The sequence below is a fragment of the Lithobates pipiens genome, unplaced genomic scaffold (genome assembly GCF_037356315.1).
Source record: "Lithobates pipiens isolate NorthernLeopardFrog02 unplaced genomic scaffold, aLitPip1_a1.2 Scaffold_22, whole genome shotgun sequence".
NCBI lineage: Eukaryota > Metazoa > Chordata > Amphibia > Anura > Ranidae > Lithobates > Lithobates pipiens.
The window spans coordinates 33,717,204-33,732,974 of NW_027507784.1; the positions used below are offsets into that span (position 1 = coordinate 33,717,204).

At 43.2% G+C, this 15,771-nt stretch overlaps 1 protein-coding gene across 1 annotated transcript in view; it reads right to left on the reverse strand.

Moving 5' to 3' along the window:
• Positions 1–10,673, reverse strand: part of LOC143925647 (uncharacterized) — a 107,214-nt gene extending 96,541 nt beyond the window's left edge. The window contains exon 1 of the mRNA XM_077450113.1: positions 10,592–10,673. The gene's annotated coding sequence lies outside the window, so the exon portion shown is untranslated. The remainder of the gene's footprint in view (positions 1–10,591) is intronic.
• Positions 10,674–15,771: the final 5,098 nt, after the last annotated feature.

Consider the following 15,771-nt stretch of genomic DNA (forward strand, 5'->3'; position numbering starts at 1 on the left):
AACACACCATGTACAGGTATACCCCATTTTTTTTTTTTGTACAAAGAGTTTCTTGAAAATTCACATCTTTAAGAAAGTACAGATACAACAATAAACATAACATACACAAGCAAGTGAACAAGTGTAGGATACCAAAAGTTCAGTTTAAGGTTCCAACGATTCAAGCCCCTCCATACGAGGCCAAGGAAAGGTATAGGTGGGCTGCACCAGGTGACTACACCCCGTAGGGCTTGGTGAGTGGGCACACAGTCAATCAGGGGTTGTGTACCCATTGTCGCCCCATTACAAACGTAAATCATATAACAGGAAAACTTTATACTGAATCTTTTATAGGAGAAGATCAACCTGAGCTGCTTACTTAGGGGGGTATGAGATTCCACATTACGGCCAATAGACTGCAACTCCAATAGACTGCAACTGGTATACCCCACTTTTAAGCACACAATGGGGTTTATTTACTAAAGCTGAAAAGTGTAAAATCAGGCTCACTTCTGCATAGAAACCAATGAGCTTCTAACCCCAGCTTGTTCAATTTAGCTTTTGAGATAAAACCTGGAAGCTCGTTGGTTTCTATGCAGAAGTGAGCCTGATTTTACACTTTTCAGTAAACATTCACAGTGCGGTGGCAGCAATAACTTCAACCAAACGTTTCCCGTAGTTGCAGATCAGACGTGCACAACGGTCAGGAGTAATTCTTGACCATTCCTCTTTACAGAACTGTTTCAGTTCAGCAATATTCTTGGGATGTCTGGTGTGAATCGCTTTCTTGAGGTCATGCCACGGCATCTCAATCGGGTTGAGTTCAGGACTCTGACTGGGCCACTCCAGAAGGCGTATTTTCTTCTGTTTAAGCCATTCTGTTGTTGATTTACTTCTATGCTTTGGGTAGTTGTCCTGTTGCAGCACCATCTTCTGTTGAGCTTCAGCTGGTGGACAGATGGCCTTAAGTTCTCTTGCAAAATGTCTTGATAAACTTGGGAATTCATTTTTCCTTCGATGATAGCAATCCATCCAGGCCCTGACGCAGCAAAGCAGCCCCAAACCATGATGCCCCACCACCATACTTAACAGTTGGGATGAGGTTTTGATGTTGGTGTGCTGTGCCTCTTTTTCTCCACACATAGTATTGTGTGTTTCTTCCAAACAACTTGACTTTGGTTTCATCTGTCCACAGAATATTTTGCCAGTACTGCTGTGGAACATCCAGGTGCTCTTGTGCAAACTGTAAACGTGCAGCAATGTTTTTTTTTTTGGACAGCAGTGGCTTCCTCTGTGGTATCCTCATATGAAATCCATTCTTGTTTAGTGTTTTCTGTATCGTAGATTTGCTAACAGGGATGTTATCATATGCCAGAGACTTTTGTAAGTCTTTAGCTGACACTCTAGGATTCTTCTTCACCTCATTGAGCAGTCTGCGCTGTGCTCTTGCATTCATCTTTACAGGACGCCCACTCCTAGGGAGAGCATCAGCAGTGCTGAACTTTCTCCATTTATAGACAATTTGTCTTACCGTGGACTGATGAACAGCAAGGCTTTTGGAGATACTTTAATAACCCTTTCCAGCTTTATGCAAGTTAACAATTCTTAATCGTAGGTCTTCTGAGAGCTCTTTTGTGCGAGGCATCATTCACATCAGGCAATGCTTCTTGTGAACAGCAAATCCAGAACTGGTGTGTGTTTTTTATAGGGCAGGGTAGCTGTAACAAACACCTCCAATCTCATCTCATTGATTGGACTCCAGTTGGCTGACACCTCACTCCAATTAGCTCTTGGTGATCTCATTAGTCTAGGGAATCGCATACTTTTTCCACCTGCACTGTGAATGTTTACATGGTGCGTTCAATAAAAACAAGGTAACATTTAATTATTTGTGTTAGTTTAAGCAGACTGTGATTGTCTATTGTTGTGACATAGATGAAGATCAGATCACATTTTATGACCAATTTGTGCAGAAATCCATATCATTCCAAAAGGGTTTACATACATTTTATTGCAACTGTATGCACTATATATATTAATTATTGATATGAATTTTATTTTATGTGGATATAGCACTTTGAAGAGGAACATTAGTTATTGATTTTTCTTATTTTATTTAAGAGGGGTTTGCACCCCTGTCGTTGCTTTTGCACTGCACTGATGCACTTTATTTAAATGACTTTAAAGATGATATGTATGTGATCTAGTTGTTTTCCACTATTGGAACTCAGTGTGTTTCTACTTAGTGTGTCACTTTACTATTCAGACAGAGGTGTCCTATATTCGTATACTTTCTAACATAGGCACTTTACAAATTAATTAGATCCAATGTGGATATATAGTATTTAATACTTTGGAGTGCAACACCACTTATTGATTTTTTTTTTCACTATACATGGCTTGTATTTCAGCCAAAGGAGCAGGGTGAGAAATTGTCAGCCCAACAGTGACTGCATAGTGCAATCAACCACGGCGATTATCAAAATTCCTCAATTCACACACCCATCTTGTGCCCTTACTGGGGGTGTGTGGAACACTTTTCTCAGCATGTAATTGTTTGGAGCACTATTGCACTTTAGTATAATTTATACACAGAGCACCTTGGATGAAGAATGGCAATTATTATGGATTAAATGTTTTTGGGGGATTTTTAATATTGCACACACTTTCTATTTATTTTTATTTTATTTATTATAAGAAATATATATATGAAATTATTTTTGCACATGGAATAATTGAATTTAGAAATGTGAATTGAGGAATATTGATAATCACTGCTATGTGCTGTGGTTGGTTTTTTCGAAGATTTATATACTTTGAACAGCGGCAACAGGAATATTGGCACAATTAGTTTAACCACTTTCCTCCCGTGCTATAGCCGAAAGACAGCTACAGTGTGGGCTTCCAGTGCCGGGAGGGCGTCCATACACATCCTCCCATGATCGCGCTGCTTGTGGTTCCCCCCTGCGGGGCTTGGGCAACGTGGTCTGTGATCTTAGAGTCCTTCCTTAAACCCCACATTCCCCTATGCCCAATAAGGGGTGACTCCTTGCAAGTTGTGTGGATTCGGGGGGGGGGGGGGGTCTCTGCCTCTATTGAGAGCGAGGGAATGTTTTCAGGAACATACTGGGATCTCCTGTGCTGGAGATGCTTTTAGAATAGCGGCAATTTATCTGACTATGAAATGTTGTCTTCCCGTCAAGAAGTGGTAAATATGCACACTTAACTCTGCTATAACCGATATAAAATGATTATGTTAATTAAATTATATATTTATAGATAATACAATTCAAACTTTTTCTTTCTCACATAGAATAAACTCCCCTGAAGAAGGCCGTTACATATATAGGTTGAAACGCGTAGGGATATATCATGTGAAACGCTTGTTAAGTTGTTTGTTTCTATACATAGAATGAATTCATATGTGTGTTTTTTTTCAATATTGACGAGATATGTGTTTTTTTATGTCAAGACCAGAATTGCCTTTTATGACTCCTGTGCATCAATGCATTATATTTCCTTTTTGATACTACAGCCGTAATAAAGAAATACTACTTTAAAAAAATCATTGTTGGCCTTAATACCTCTTTGCTGCTAAAAAAAACTCTGAGGGAACTTCTATTCAATAAAATGACTGGAATTTCATTCCTTCTTCACTCCGTCCAAAACAACAAAAAAACTTTTGTCTTACACTTCCATACACTAACTTCTACATGTGAAAAGCAAAAGATGTACTCACCTTCCTCTGAGAGTGGACACGGCTTCTGTACTGTTACTTTCACTTCTCCAAAGATAGATCTTGTAATTGTTCTGTTAATAGTTTCACTTTCCCAACCCTCAGGATAATAATATTAACCCCTTGCCGACCGCCCACATGCATATACTGCGTGACGGTGGCTCCTCTGCGCAGAATCATGTACAGGTAAACGCTTCTGCACTTTCCGGTGCGAGGCACGCACGGCGATTGGACACAGCAGGAGCCAATCAGCGGGTTCGGTGAGCACGATGTCCACCAGGCACAGGAACAGGCACAATGGTGATCTGCCTATGTAAACAAGGCAGATTGGCGTTCTATGGTCTTGTGTTTCTGCTAAGCAGAAACACGGATCTCTGCCTTCCCTCAGGACAAGCACCTCCCCTTACACAGTTAGCAAGCACTCCCTTGGCACACAATTAACACTTTGATTGCCCCTGATGTTGAGTTGAGAGGAATCTCAGTACAGCGTGATCTTACCCGGAAGGGTCCCGGCGCGCATGTTAACCCCTTCCCTGTCAGTGTCATTACTACAGTGACAGTGCATATTTTTTGCACTGATTACATAGTCAGGTTGAAAAAAGACACAAATCCATCTAGTTCAACCAAAAAAATAAATAAAAATACAATCCCATATACACAATCCTATACCCACAGTTGATCCAGAGGAAGGCGAAAAACCCAGCAAAAGTATGATCCAATTTGCTACAGCAGGGGAAAAAATTCCTTCCCGATTCCCCAAGAAGCAATCGGATTTTCCCCGGATCAACTTTACCTATAAATGTTAGTACCCAGTTATATTATGTACATCACTGTAAAGGCCCGTACACACGATCGGACTTTTTGACAACAAACATGCAAATTAGCTGTTTTAAGGCAACATCCGACCGCGTGTACGCTCCACTGGAAAAACTTTTTCGGTTTCCATCTGACTTTTGTTGGCTATGCGAACAGACAAACTTTCCGGCAACAAAAGATGGATGGAGCAAAGTCCGATCGTGTGTACAGAAGACCATAGGACTTTTGTACAAAGTACAAACACAAAAATGAAGAGAACAATAGGGGGCTTATGGACTTTTTAGGCACCATAGACAACACAAAATCAATAATGTAAAATATATACTTTATTGTTTTAGAACATAACCTAAAACCACATTTTCACAATAATATTCATGAAAGAATACTCGGATCTGTCAGATCACAGACCGCGCTACAGAGGCTATGATGAGATACAGGCGTAGATGGAAGGACCCACACTCAGTGTCGTCACCCCTAGAAATCACAACCCCTAAGGGTGCGATCAGTATCAGAAAAGTTTTTATTTTAGTAAGGGGTCCGGCGCCACTGTTAGTTGGCTCCAGTGGGGTGTGTACATAAGTTGAAAGTACACGCACACCACTAGCCTAAAAAACACAGTGATTGTCAGGTAGATCTCAAATCCTCTACAGCGGAGTGTATATGTAAGTTACAGAGGAAGGGGGTGTGTGCAAACCAGCCCTCAAGCAGGCCTCTACTATTATAAGAAGATGATCTCTATCACCATTAGTTCCTATAGCCGTCCAATAGGGTGCCACCAATACTAGTTATGCATACACTGTTTGGACACATGCCCGAGCATCAGAAAGTAATACTATAATACATAACTTACAGTGATTACGTGTAGGAGTGATAATAATAAATAACAATAATATTCATACTTATTTTAAATAACATACAGCAATAACCGCTAACTGAATTCAATGCATTTACAAAAAAGGCTCTACACATAGTAGTAAACCATATACATTGGTTCAAATGTTATTCTTATGCAGAAATAGTATAGTATGCATAATTTGGAGAAGAGGCTCAACATGTTTCGCGTGGATTACACGCTTCTTCTGGAGCTTATGTTATTGTGACTAGTAAAAACAATGAAAAAGCAAACATTATTATATGGATATAAATATATACAAATAACAATCATAATGAGGTAATATAAGAAAAAAGACAACACATGGGTGTGCGATGTCTAGGACCCTTAAAGGTGTGTCAGGGGTACACCAGCCACAGGAGGGAGGCAAGGAGCAAAAGGTCACCATGGGGGTGTGCATAACATGATAACAGAAAGTGCTCAAGTATTTGAAAGCATGTACTATCAAAAAACTCACTCAAGGAGCTGCTTTTAATGGAATATATTAAAAATCCGGACTACACCCCATATGGAAGACGCTGCATATCCACCACTTGATGACAATAAAGTAAGGGAGGAGGCTTGAAAGGACCGTGGATCAAACCTCAGCCCAGGACTATTATATTCTACAGACACCTAAAAGTAAAAGGGTTAAACAAGGCATCATAAACCATTAATCTGTGTGAAGAAAGATCACACACATTATGTTAATGAATTGATAATGAAAATTGTATTTACATTGTAGATGTGAAAAGCAGATTGTGGACTCACCTTCCTCTGGGAGTGGACACGGCTTCTGTACCGATACTTTCACTTCTCCTGAGTTATAATTACGGAGCTCTTACCTGTTCTGCTGATAGTTTGAATTTCCCGCTCACCCAGCAATGTCAGGGAAATTCCCCGCCTATTGCAGCCAATACGAGTGTAGAAGAAAACGATGAGACATAAAGAAGTTACAGCTGCAGGCGGTTTATTTAGTAACACAATGTAAGAAATGAAGGTCGAAGCCCCTGTACACACGGGTCGGAGATTTCGACAACCAAATCCGTCGGATTTTGTCCTTCGGTCGGACAAAGTTGTCGAAAAATCAGATCTTTCAGAACGTGATGATGTAATTTAGTTACGATGGGACTACGTTCAGGCTAGTAGCCAATAGCTTTGATGTAAGAATTTGATCTGAGCATGCGTGGCACTTGGTCCGATCAAAATTCTCTACACATGATCGGAGTATGTCCGATCGGCCCAGTTGGTCGGGAAATATTTCCAACATGTTGGAAAATTGGGTCCGACGGATATTCCGACGGAATCAGTCCGATACATACCACACACAGTCGGATTTTCCAACAACACGGTCCGATAGGACACATTTCGACGGATTCTCCGACCGTGTGTACAAGGGCGAAGAGCGAGCTCACCCATCCCATAATATACCAGTCTGGCTTCAGTAAAGTGCATTACTGTATGGGACACTGTTAATAATATCAAATGACCAGTATAAACCAGTTTCGTGGGTTTAATGATACTTTAACGAGAGACATGACAAAAAAGACAGAAATGGAAGGCGCACATGCCTAGTGCCTTACCAATGACATTTAATGAATGATAAAATAAGTGGGTACTCACAAAAGACAACTCTTATGCCACGTACACACGACCGGTCTTTCCGTCAGAATGAACTCTGAAGGACTTTCCAACGGAGTTCCGCTGAAACTGTCTTGCCTACACACGATCGCACCAAAGTCCGACCGTCTAGAATGTGGTGACATACAACCAGGGGCAGACTGACAACTCATGGGGCCCCCGGGGCAATCGGAGATTATGGGGCCCCCAGACAATCAGAGATTATGGGGCCACACAATATACGCACACACAGTATACAATCACACAGTATACACAGTATAAACAGACATGTTTCTATTGGCTGAGAAGGTACTGGAGAGGTGGGGCAGCTATACTCTCGGGATTTTTAGACCAAAAGGATGTCGGTAAGGGACATTTCAGAGGCAGATGTAAAAAAAAAAACACACATTTTTACATACTGTCCCTGGTTTTACTGAGGCTGGCAACCCTGATGGGGCCCCCTAGTGGCCCGGGGCCCTCGGGCAGGGCCCCGAGTGACCAAATGGTCAGTCCACCCCTGCATACAACACGTACGACGGGACTAGAAAAAGGAAGTTCAATAGCCAGTAGCCAATAGCTACCGTCTCGTACTTCGTGCTTCAGAGCATGCGTCTGATTCGTCAGAAAGATTTGAAACATGTTCTATTTCTAGGTCCGTCAGAATTTTAGAAAGAAAAAGTCCGATGAGGCCCACACATGATCGGAATATTACCCTGAAACGATTCCATCTGACTTTTCCTGGTGGAAAGTCCAACCGTGTGTATGCTGCATTAATGAGCCATAAAGTCACACAGTGTAGAAACATGCGCTAAGATGACATCACGGGGTAAATGCTGATGCGTTTCGGGGGCACTCCCTCCTTCCTCAGAGCTAGTTTATGGATTTTCTCATTCAATAAATGCCATTGGTAATGTGCGCGCCTTCCATTTTTTGTCGTTTTCCATCAGATCACCCCACTGAGGAAGGTAGCATCCACCCAGTCTTGGAATACTGATGTTCCTGTTGCCCTTCACTTTAGAAGACCCCTTAGCGCTGGAAGTGACTATCTTTTTTTCGTGTATGTACTTTAACCACATCCCATCCCAGCCATCGTCAAATGACATCCACATGAGGGATCTTCCATCCTGGGCGGGCGTCATATGATGTCCTCGGCTTCCTGGCTGTCTAGGGAGCGTGCGCCCACGGCGTCACTCGGGTGCCGATGCGCGTGCCTGGTGGCCGCGATGTCCGCCGGGCACCCATGATTTCCCGATAACAGAGCAGGACCGTGGATCTGTGTGTGTCCCCTCCCCCTACAGTTAGAATCACTCCTTAGGTAACACATTTAACCCCTTGATCGCCCCCTAGTGTTAACCCCTTTCCCTGCCAGTGACATTTAAACAGTAATCAGTGCATTTTTATAGCACTGGTCGCTGAATAAATGTGAATGGTCCCAAAATAGTGTCAAAAGTGTCCGATATGTCCGCCACAATGTCACAGTCACGATAAAAATCGCAGATCACTGCCATTACTAGTAAAAACATAATAATAATAAAAAATCTAATTAATCTATCCCCTATTTTGTAGACGCTATAACTTTTGCGCAAACCAATCAATATACGCTTATTGCGATTTTATTTATTTATTTATTTTATTTTATTTTTTACCAAAAATATGTAGAAGAATACATATCAGCCTAAACTGAGGGAAAAAAAATTGATTTTTATTTTTTTAAATTGGGATATTTAATATAGCAAAAAGTAAAAAATATTGTGTTTTCAAACGTGTCACTCTTCTTTTGTTTATAGTGCAAGAAATAAAAAACGAGGTGATCAAATATCACCAAAAGAAAGCTCTATTTGTGGGGAAAAAAATGATAAAATTTAAATTTCTGTACAGTGTTGCATGACCGCGCAATTGTCATTCAAAACATTACATCGATGAAAATTGGCCTGGGCAGGAAGGGGGTGAAAATGCCCAGTATTGAAATGGTTAAAGAGACTCTGTCACCAGACCATTTATTTCAACAACAATATTCCCATAAGATTTTATGTACAGTTAAAGGATAAGTTCATCCTTAGAACATGTTACACCTTTATTTAGTGTGTAACATGTAAGATGATTTAGCATTTTCCCACTCATCCCATTAGGTCCCCTCCCTGTGACAGTGAAAGAGATTTCTCTCCCCCACAGCTGCTCTCACATTCAAAATCAGAACGGCTGTGCGGGACTCCACCCCCACCCCCATTCATTCATTCATTCATTCATTCACAGGGATCCACAAATGAATAAACTACAAGTCCTGTCTTCCACTGCAGCAGATGGACTTGTAGTTCTCAATGAACTATGAGTGCTTTGATCAGCACTGTCCACTGACATTTCCTGCAGCTTTATAACAGAAAGCCCTCTGAAGATCCTGGCAGAAACCTGGAGGATGTGTCTGCAGGAGCCTGACATTGCACCTGTCATCCACTGATTGCAGGCACGTGTGGAACAGTGGCGGCTGGTGTATTTTTTTTTTTGGGTGAGTAGCAAACAACCACCCCCCCTACCAGTTGGTCAGTCCGCGGCACTTACCCCATCGATTGCGGGCGAGCTCCTAGGGGCAGCAAGCAACGACCGGGGTTTTGGGCTCCTATGGGTGGATTTTGGGCTCTTACGGGCAGGTTGTGGGCTCCTATTGGCAGGTTTTGGGCTCCTACAGGCAGGTTTTGTGCTCCTACGGGTGGGTTTTGAGCTCCTATGGGCGGGTTTTGGGCTCCTACTGGTGGGTTGCGGGCTCCTACTGGTGGGTTGCGGGTTTTGGGCTCCTACGGGTGGGTTTTGGGCTCCTATGGGCGGGTTTTGGGCTCCTATTGGTGGGTTGCGGGCTCCTACTGGTGGGTTGCGGGTTTTGGGCTCCTACGGGCGGGTTATGGGCTCCTATGAGTGGGTTTGCGGGCTCCTACAGGCGGATTTCAGGCTCCTACGGGTGGGTTACGGGCTCCTACGGGTGGGTTTGCGGGCTCCTACAGGCAGGTTTCGGGCTCCTACGGCTGAGTTTACGGGTTCCTACGGGCCAGTTTCGGGCTCTTATGGGCAGCGGGCAGCGGCTCCTGTGTCCTCTCTGCATCACAGTGGCTTCCGTCATGCGGCTCCTCCCTCCTCCTCCTAGGTGTCCAATAGGATCACCTGTCCTTTCAGTAAATCGGGTGATGGGTCTCAAGACCCGCTTCCTGATTGGCCAGGAGGAGGATCAGTGTGGTGATAGCGAATATTAATTTGCTATTGTCACACCACTGCGCCCTGAGCCCAACCTTTTTTGAAGCCTATTAAAGCCTCTGGCTCTAATCACGTGCTTCATAAAAACACCCCCATCTTCGGGAAATCCCTGTGCCCGTTGCCCTGTATCTAGATCATGGGGGCCGGAAGCATGGATAGGGGGGGAAGGCGACAGCTGTGGACACAAATAATACATGCATACAGCATTTGTTTCCTGCAAAAATAAGTACAATTATTATATTTCCCTATCGATGAACTTTTATTTTAAGCTTATTACTTTATTCCTATTACTTTAAATTGTAGATGTGAAAAGCAAATTGTGTACTCACCTTCCTCTGAGAGCGGACTCAGCGTTTGATGCCGTCGGTTTTACTTCTCCAGAGTTATAAACATCGAGTTCTTAATTATTCTGTTGATAGGGAAATATAATAATTGTACTTATCAACTATCAACAGAATAATTAAGAACTTGATGTTTATAACTCTGGAGAAGTAAAACTGACGGCATCAAACGCCGAGTCCGCTCTCAGAGGAAGGTGAGTACACAATTTGCTTTTCAAATCTACAATTTAAAGTAATAGGAATGAAGTAATAAGCTTAAAATAAAAGTTCATCGATAGTTGATAGGAAAATATAATAATTATACTTATCGATGAACTTTTATTTTAAGCTTATTACTTCATTCCTATTACTTTAAATTGTAAAAGCAAATTGTGTACTCGCCTTCCTCTGAGAGCGGACACGGCGTTTGATGCCATCAGTTTTACTTCCCAGGAGTTATAAACATCGAGTTCTTAATTATTCCGTTGATAGTTTCGATTTCCTACTCAACCCCCAGGAAATCAAAGCATTTGTTGTAATGCAGCCAAAAGAGTACAGAAGGAAACAAGTCGTGTATTACTATATGTGGCACTGATAATAATATTGCAGTAGACGTAAAAGTCAATTTTGTTTGGTAATGCACCATGCTTCAAAAATAATTGTCTTAAATTTTTTTTTAAAAAGAAGCCCTTGTGTCCACCTTTATTTTTCATAAACATTGTTACATTGGGTATCAAAAGCAGGTCATGCCTACAGTGCATATTGTGCGCCGGAATGGCCACTGATTATAGGATGACCAGACAACGTCCTTGATTTTAGGGGACAGCCCCCCCCCCATTTCAGGAAGCTGTCCCCAGAAAAAGTGTCCCCCAGATGTGTCTCTATTTTTGAAGATTTAACCGCTTAACCCCCCGGACCATTTGGCTGGCCAAAGACCAGACCACTTTTTGCGATTCAGCACTGTGCCGCTTTAACTGACAATTGTGCGGATATGCGTCGTGGCTCCCAAACAAAATTGACATCCTTTTTTTCCCACAAATAGAGCTTTCTTTTGGTGGTATTTGATCACCTCTGCGTTATTTATTTTTTGCACTATAAACAAAAAAAGAGCGACAATTTAGAAAAAAAAAAAAAAAACGCAATATTTTTTACTTTTTGCTATAATAAATATCCCCCAAAAATATATAAAAAAATATTTTTTTTCCTCAGTTTAGGCCGATATGTATTCTTCTACATACTTTTGGTAAAAAATAATCGCAATAAGCGTTTATTGATTGGTTTGCGCAAATGTTATAGCGTCTACAAAATAGGGGATAGTTTTACGGCATTTTTATTAATATTTTTTTTTTACTAGTTTCATGGCTGCGACATTATGGCGGACACATCGGACATTTTTGACTAATTTTTGGGACCATTGTCATTTATACAGCAATCAGTGCTATACAAATGCATTGATTCCTGTGTAAATGACACAGGCAGTGAAGGGGTTAACCACTAGGGGCAGTTAAAGAGGGAGTCCACTGGAAAAAAAGAAATATTAAAAGCCAGCAGCTATAAATACTACAGCTGCTGACTTTTAATAACGTCCCAGCGATGTCGGCAGCCGAGGCCGATCGATCACTCGGCTCTCGGCTGCTGCCGCCGCTATTCTCGGAGAGGGAATCGGGAAGTGAAGCGTGGTGGTTTTCACTTCCCGGTTCAATACTGCGCATGCGCGAGTTGCTCAGCGCAATGGGAATGGTCCACGCTGTCTCCGGGACCCGTGTGTGTCCCAGCAGACAGTGCACCGGGACAGGAAGAGCCATAGACTCCCATGGGAGTCTATGCCCGTAAGTGGGTGTAAATACCTGTCTTAGACAGATATCTGCACCCCCCTCCCCCCTGAAAGGTGACAACTGTGACACCGGAGGGGGGGGGGGGTTCCGATGAGCAGAAGTTCCACTTTAGGGTGGAACCCCGCTTTAAGAGGTTGAGTGTGTCCTAGGGATTGATTCTAACTGTGGAAGGTGTTGCTGCATGTGGCACGTCACTGATCACCGATCCCGATCACATCTCCGTGAGATGATCGCGGGTATCCCCACAGCGATCGAGTCCACGGGACCCGCAAGCCAACTCACGGAGCTTGGCGCGTGCCCGCAGGCCGCCTCTTAAAGGGCAACGTACAGGTACGTTAGTTTGCCTGTACGTGCCATTCTGCCGCAGTATATCTGCGTTAGGCAGTCGGCAAGCAGTTAAAAAAAAAACTAAAAAAAGGACTTGTTTCCATCTTTTTTTTCACAACCTTTGTTACATTGGGTAATGACAGTGGGTCATGCCTACAGTACATATAGTTTGCTGAAATGGCCACTGATTATAGAATGACCAGACAGCCCCGATTTTAGGAGACAGCTGTCCCCAGGAAAAGTGTCCCCCAGATGTGTTTCTATTTTTGAAGGTTTAGTCCAGCCTGGCTGCCATAAAGCTATAGTCAGGTCACCTGAGACCAGGTGACAGATGCACTCCGTAGGAGTCAGAAGTGCACCGCTCAGTAGTGGACCTTAGGACTGACTGCTGCAGGTTGTACCCAGGGAGATTCAGGACACAGGTCTACAGGATCACTAACACAGATCCCAATGGGAGCTGAAGCATAGATTCCCCAGGGCGCGGAGTCTAAGAGCCAGCGGGTGTTTACCAGAGCCTCCAGTGGTGAGAATGGACTTCGCTGCAGTCTGGCTCCAGGTCGTGACCCTTAGGGTCTCACAGCTTACAGCAGACTACAGGAGAAAGAAGCAGCAGGCTGGAACAACAAGGATAGTAAGGGGATACAGCAGAGGTCAGGGCAACTAGCAGACAGGAACAACAGAGTACACGCCAAAGGTTCAGGGTCACAGGCAGACAGGGATGGTCGGAAGACATGCAAAAGGTCAAGGTCGCAAGAAGACAGGAATCACAGGGAACACGCCAAGGTCAGTAACAGAGACAAACAGAGCACACGGCAAGCAGGAAACAGGAAGCCAAACACACAATGATACACAATGGTTGATCAGCACCGCTGGCTTGCAGTGCACAGGTTAATATAGGGTTCCCTGATAGGGCCTGGGGTGGAGCCACGCTTAGAGGGGAGGTTAGAGAAACCACCAGGTGGAAGTGGCTGGCCTCTTAGTCAGAACACATGAGGGGAGGTAAGCAAACAGGAAGATCACTGCATAACCATGACAGCTATAGCTCTGGCAATGACACAGACCTCCCAACTTTCTGAGATGGGAATGAGGGACACCTATCAGCAAAAGTATGCAGGCATAGGACACGCCCCTTGCCACACCCCTTAAAGGAGAATTGTACAGAAAAATAAGAGTGGTTAAACCCACAAGTGTTTTTTTACCACTACTATTCCTTTATATTGGCTTTTGGAATTTACAAATGCAGCAATTTAGAAATCAGATGAAAGGTTTAGCTCTGGGAAACACTTTTTGAAAGATAAAAAGTGCACTTTATATACAACTATATAGATCAGACCAAACTGAGGGACAAATGAGGAGGAAAGAGGGACAGAGGGACATTGGTCCAAATCAGGGATAATCCCTCGAAATCGGGGACAGTTGGGAGCTATGAATGACAGCTGGTTCTAATGCTTCGTACACACGATCGGACTTTCTGCCAACAAAACCGTGGATTTTTTCCCAAAGGTTGTTGGCTCAAACTTGTCTTGCATACACACAGTCACACAAATGTTGGCCCAAAATTCCAAACGTGAGAACGCGGTGACGTACAAGACGTATGACGAGCCGAGGAAAAAGGAAGTTCAATAGCCATCGTTGCTCCTTCTGCTTGATTCCGAGCATGCGTGAACTTTTGTGCACCGGACTTGTGTACACACCATCGGACTTTCCGACAACAACGTGAAGTTGGCTGAAAATTTGAGAACCAGCTCTCAAACATTTGGGGGGCGAAAATTCCGACATCAAATGTTCGATGGAGCATACACACAATCAGACTTTCTGACAACAAGCTCAGATCGAATATTTCCCGTCGGAAAGTCCGACCGTGTGTACACGGCATAACACGCAGGGATCCAGTGTCATTGGTAGCTGGAGCCAGATCACCTGCACCATAGAAAGGCATGATGCTGTGCAGCTCAGCCACATGGTGACATTCATTGCTATGGTGTTGGCTACACATGCACATTATGTGAGCCGGCTTCAGGCCTGGGAAGAGGGGGGCTCAATGTTTTCATGTATGTATGTGTGTGTGTGTGGAGGGGGTCACTGCAAAGCAATAGCTCATAGAGTATATTGAACTGACCGGCCTTCTGAGTTGTCCTATGTCATAGTCCAGCCCTAACCCCTCCCTCCTCTATAAACTCATTCTGCTGACGTAACTGAAAAAGTGGATCTTCAAAAGACAAGGGGATTCCTGCAGAATCAGTGACCACAGCTGTACACTGTCATCTATATCTCAATTCAATGCTAATCTCATTTACACAGGAATCAGTGCATTTAAATAGCACTGATTGCTGCATAAATGACAATGGTCTCAAAAATGCACGCCGGCGGCGCGCTCCCGACCCGGTCCTGAGCTCCGTGACCATGGCCGCGGGACCAGCGGACCGACCGCCGCTGGTGTCCCGCGATCGGGTCATAGAGCTGAAGAACGAGGAGAGGTCTGTGTAAACAAACCTCTCCCCGTGCTTCCTACTGAGCCTGTCACCGATCGCCTGTTCCCTGATATAGGGAAAGACGATCAGTGACGTCACATGCCAGGCCACGCCCCCTACAATAAAAAACTCATAACATCATACATAACCCCTCCCCACCCCTAGTGGTTAACTCCTTCACTGCCAATGTCATTTACACAGGAATCAGTGCATTTATATAGCACTGATTGCTGTGTAAATGACAACGGTCCCAAAAATGTGTCAAAAATTTCCGATGTGTCCGCCATAATGTCGCAGTCACAATAAAAATTGCTGATCGCCGCCATTACTAGTAAAAAAAAAAAATATTAATAAAAATGCTATAAAGCTATCACCTATTTTGTAAACCCTATAATTTTTGCGCAAACCAATCAATAATCGCTAATTGCGATTTTTTTTTTAACCAAAAATATGTAGAAGAATACGTATCAAACTAAAATGAGGAAAAAATAGTTTTTTTTATATATTTTCTGGGGATATTTATTTATTTATTTTATTTTTTTTTCCAAATTGTCGC